Source organism: Wolffia australiana, chromosome 6 (genome assembly GCF_029677425.1).
Source record: "Wolffia australiana isolate 7733 chromosome 6, ASM2967742v1".
Lineage (NCBI taxonomy): Eukaryota > Viridiplantae > Streptophyta > Magnoliopsida > Alismatales > Araceae > Wolffia > Wolffia australiana.
In genome coordinates, this window is record NC_135840.1 from 4,302,521 (window position 1) to 4,308,520 (window position 6,000).

A 6,000-nucleotide genomic window follows, 5' to 3' on the forward strand; every position below is an offset into this window, starting at 1 on the left:
TGGAACATTCTGTATAGTAGCTTCCATTATTTGATGGGGATTCATCTATTTAATGGAGCTTATCACATATTTGAAGGGGATTCATCTATATAATGGAGAGAATAAAATGCTTTTGTGAGCCACCAATGATACATATTATAAACATGTGCTTACCAGTAAATAAATAAAATTTACTTCTTATGTTTCCTCAGTTTTATATGCAATAAGTTCTGTCATTGTCTTCTCCCCAATTTCATTGTATTTTAAATAATGAAAATCATGTGAGTTATTATTGATGTGAACACTATTCCAAAATACTTCTCCATAGGTATTCCAATATGTACTTGAGTCTCATTATTTGAACTACTAGTTACAGACTCAACATTATTTCGACTATCTTGACAATTGATATATCTTTGGAACATATTTATGCCAATATTGCCAAAAGAAAAATACTTTGGTACATATTGGCTCATCCATGCATTAACTTTCCCATGCTTAACTATGGAATTAAAAAATAAAAGTTTACAGCTAGAGGAATGGGATATTAAAATTTTCAAAAAAATACATTGTTATTTGGAAAAAGTAATTATGATAAACAGGATATCTTGCTTCACTATTTACCTATAAAACTTTCCAAAAGTAGTGTAGTATTATGAATGATATAATCCAATTTATGATAAGAACGATGATATTTATAATCAGATTTTATGGAAATATAAGTTACGCAGCAGCAACACAAATCTTACAGAATGATCCAATGGGGATCATAGTCCAATATCCATGATCGGTTGTATACTAAGATTATGAATCAGGTATAGAACTGGAATTTCATTACTGTCAAATGGGCCCAGCAAGCTCCTGGATCCTATCAACAATCCTTATTTTTTTCTGATTGTAGATTCTGCAATAAATCATAATTCTTGGTTTACTCAAAACAGTCAGAAAAATATTCATAGTTTTATCACTAAATCATAATGTCGCGTAGATAAATTCCAGATCATTCCTCAATACAACATATTAAATATTTCAACAACTACATAATTCCAAATTTCACAAAGCCTAAATAATATCCCCATTTTTCAAATGATTAGAAGTAACAAACAAACGCAGCTCAACTCTCACCAGGATCACTGTCTTGAACCAAGTCAACGGAGTCAGCATCTTAAAAAAATTTAGCAATGCATAGTTCCAACTTCCTCAATGTCCAACTTATCTCCATATTGCGGAAATTATTTAAATTAACAGAGGAATGTAGCTCAAAATTACCAGAATCATCCGCCTCCAGTCAAGTCAACGAATTCAGTATCTTAAACAGGAGTCAAAAATGCATCGTAAATATTCTCAGAAATACATAATTCCGGCTTCCAGAAAGATCAAATTATCTTCCCATTGATGAGTGATAAGGCATTACAAAATCGCCATGCTTCGACCTAGCTCTTTCACTTACCCATCCTGCGAAAAGTAAAATAAAGGCAATTATGAATATGACGTTGTAAGTCTAAAATACGGGGTTTGATTGCTTCATAAAAAGGGACATTGAACAATGTCAAATGAGAAGAACACATATAGTTTTGAGTTTTCTTTCAGTACTGCCTACTACAATGGTATAAGTTTTTACCATCCTTGAGGACAAGCTTCTCACATCAGAATAATATGATGATAATGTATCACAATACAGACTTAGAGACAACATTGGGAAGGCCCACGAAATGGGATTATGAAAAAAATCCAAAGCCTTTAACATCATATTGTGTTGCACCGAGCCCAATAATGAATATAGTTGATTGAGTTATTATTTGATGGATAAGGAAGATGTTTATAGAAAGATAGAGAGAAATATATATATTTATAGGGATGTAGAGAGAGGGAAGAAGATATTAGAGAGAGAGTACAGAGGGGGAGAAAGAGATTCCATGACGAGCACATGGGCAGAGAAAGAGATTCCAAAGAGAGAGACAGTATGGTGGGGGAGAAAAAGAGAGTGCAGATAGAGTGTGAAGAGAGGGATAGAGAGAGTACATAGGATGAGAAAGAGAGAGATTTAGAGAGAGAGAGTTAGAAAAAAGGAGAAAGAGAGAGTACAGAGAGAGAATACATAGGTTATAGAGAGATTTCAGAGAGATAATACATAAGATATAGAGAGAATGTAGAGATAGATAGATAGATAGAGAAATAGAGAGTACAGAGGGAGAGAAAGAGAGTGCACATATAAATGTACATATATATACATAGAGAGAGAGAGAGACAAAAGGGGGAGAAAGAGAGGGTAGAGAGAGAGAGAGAAATAGAAGGAGAAAGAGAGCGTGCAGAGAGAAAATACATTGGAGAAAGAGAGTGTAGAGCGAGAGAGTGTTGGGTTTGATGCCTTGGTTCGTCCATGAAAAACACGTTTCCATGGATGTGAAAGCGTGTCGATCGATTCATAAACGATCTTTAAAATACACATCAAATGTACATTTTGGGGGAACTTATTCCGCCCTTGACATGCTCACTTTGAGATCATTCCGAAGTCCTTTACGCATCCGGCCTCTAGAAGTATCCACCCAATCACTTGGCGCTTGGATCTCCACCTCTTCTTCTTCAACTCTCCTTCTAAACTCTCTCCTTGGTTGAGTAGTGATGTAGAAAATGAAGAAAGGGAGGGGCTCTCAAATCTGGCTTGCATGGGTGCTTGAAATGAGATCCCTTTCCCTCTTGATATTTTATTTAATTTTTTTCTCAAAAACCCTACAAGTAAAATATATCCACCAATGCCCTTATGACCTTATGTGTGTGACCCTCTAGGCCTATGGATCATTCTAGTTAATAACTTTATTGGCCTAATAATAATTATTGACAAACCTTATTAATTAATCACATCAATATATAGATTACTTAAATATTGATAGATTTAACCTAATCGATACGTTAAGTTTCCAGCCCGTGGGCTGCCAAGCTATACCTCGTGCTCTAGAAGATACCGAGTAGTGTTTAACTCTCTCATGTAACCTTTACTGTCATCGGTTACCGTATATGTATAATCCATCATCCTCACGAGACTCTCGAATGACTTAGGGTATGGTTTATCGTCAATTCCTAATCTGTCATTCGATTAGTACTGATGCGTAATGGGGATCATTGGAGAACGCCTTCTCCAATATTTACCGATCAGGTATCTTGCATTTTCATGAACGTGATCTATCTAGAGCTTTAATAGTCTTTGCCAACAATATTCAAGAAGTAACTCACTACCTTGGCCAGGGATTTTTCTGTATTGTCTTCCTTGAGTCGATCTCCTCTTATACCGAGGGTGGATGATCTCGTCTTGACACTCACTCGTATCCGTGAGCTTCTTACTATAACCGAGCTAAGACTTGTTTGGATCTCATGATTAGAGTCTCTTAAGTCATAGTCAAAATGTAGCTGTATATTCACGAGATGTCCTTGGTGTCTCAGGTCAAGGGATCACTTATACAACATTGACATGAATCAATCTGATTGACTTTTAGGTATAATACCATTCAGGGATTCGTACAGATCAATTCAGTGAACTCTTTCTCCAAAGAGCACCCACGATTTGTCCTTAGTGTCGCCACTAATAGCCACAAGATCAGCTATACTTATCCTATTAGTACGATCAGCTAGTGTTATTCTATCCGAATAATTCAAATTCCGTCTTGACTATCCATCGAATAAGAATATTTGGAATACATGTTTAAAGACTAGTGATCATTGTATTATGATCTCATCATAATTCACTAGGTCATTGCATGTATTCATGGACTTCATTATAAACATCACACAGAACAATAATAAATATAAATTTTTATTCAATGAACCTAGATAAACATGGTAGTGTGATTGGCTTGACGACTACATATCCATCAGAGAGAACATAGGAGAAATATGAAGACTTTACCGTAATGAAGGAATATGAAGACTTAGCTTTTTAAAGAAATCTTGAAGCTGATTTTAGGTTTTATTCAATATTAAGATTATTTTTAATATTGACATGAATCCTAAGATCAATAATTGTGTTCTTTGCTACAGGTTTTGTGAAGAGCTAAGGGAAACATTACTGTTGTCTATAATTTTCCCCATCAGAATATTATATCTCGAAGATTTTTGTGAATGTTTTTTGAGATCTTATTCAACATATAAGACGTTTATTATGTCAATATAAAACTATGTAATTCATTTTTCCAATCATTTGATCCAACATTGAAGTAGTTTCAAGAAAATAAAGATAAACCTTGAGTAATCCAGCGGTCAATAGTATATCTCATAAGATTGTCAGATGGAGATTTATAGGGACCATTTTTATGTTATATTGAATATGAAAGTTGTCCCTTGCTTCAATAAATGTCCATAGAATTTTAAATTGTGCCATTTGGTTCTAGTATTGAGAATATATCTCAATTCAGATCCCAGAAGGTTGAAGACATCTATTAAACTATAATCAGAGGAAAACATGGAGAATAGAACTAGAGGGAATAATGAAATGATAAAGGGAAGGTAAATTTGAAAGTTATTTGATATTAAATTTTTATATTTATTGGATATATAATATTTCAATTTAGGAATTTGAGATCATCAAAATCAGAAGAAAAATTCTTTCTAGAATTATTCAATATATATTTTTGAACAATTAACTTGTTGAAATTACTTGAGATGATTATCAACTCTATAACTGTGGGACTGTGACATATTTCATAGCCTGGATTTTTTCAATTATTTGAATATTATTTGAGGGTTAAATTGACTTAGGATGTAGATTTTTTGCATCTCCTAGAATGCTTTTGGTGGGGAATCTAGATGAGGCTTCGTTGGCTGACATGGAAGAGATGGTGATCTGATCATCCACATAAAACTTTGGGGGTAGAGGAGATAAGAGCTTCACTGATTTTTTTATTTTTTATGTCCTTGTCACGCCCTTTTCCTAGTGTTTTAGCTTGGGGACCGCACACAAAAAGAGTTAACCGATTTCCCAACTGTGGGCTGAATGTTCCCTACACGGCATAAAAATCACAGTATCTACCATTTCCTCTCTCTTGTTCTCTGGATATGATATTTATATCATACAATCTAATGTGAATATTCCTCTCCTGTTCTTTGGATATGATATTTATATCATACAATCTAAGCTGAATATCATACAATCTGGATGTGAACTGTGTAAGCTGAATATTCCTCTCCTACAATCTATACCAGTTTCTTCACAATTACATTGACTGTGCGTTAATAGGTAGAACTTGGGGCCATTGTTTACTTCTGGTGCTGCAAACGGTTTTACAGATGATTGACGATGGCGATTCCAAATTTCTGGCATTGTTACAAAGTAAGTGATCTTGCATATTGCCTTGGGAAAACATTTCTGTATTAGAAGAGGCGGAAGGAGAGAGATAAAGTTGGAGAGAGAGAGGAACCTTCTCCAACGGCTGCGATCTAAGGAACTTCATAAGACGAAGCTAACCATCTCCTGTTCTTTCTCTAATCACATCCGGCCTTAGAGAGAGATGAGAAGAGATAGAGAGAGTGTATGAGATAGCAGCGGAATGAGAGAGAGAGAGAGAGAGTTGCCTAAACAGGAGAGAAGAGGATAACTTCTAAAGGGTAAGAAAGATTTAGAGAGAGAAAGATGATGAGGGAAGTTTGCTCTTGGTCAGTGCAGGGGAGGAGAAGAGAAGACGACGCACGCGAAGAGGAAAATGGCGGAGGAGGCGCCTCCCTTGTCCTCGCCGTAGCAGCTCCTCTTGAACTTGGTGAATGCCGTCTTTCTGTGCTTCAACCTCGCTTTCTCTCTCTTCATTCTCTTCTCCGTCGCCTGCTCTATCGCCCCCCTTCCCTTCTTCACCATCTTCTATCCTTTCTCTCTCTACAGCTCTCCGCCTCAAGTTTCTCCTCCTCTCGTGTTTATAGAGGAACCCGGAAAGGGAAACATAGAGAGAGAAAGAGAGGGATAGGTAGAGACAGAGAGAGGAGAGGGAAGGAGGAAGAGAGGTAGAAAGAGAGAGAGAGAGAGAGAGAGAGAGAGAGAGA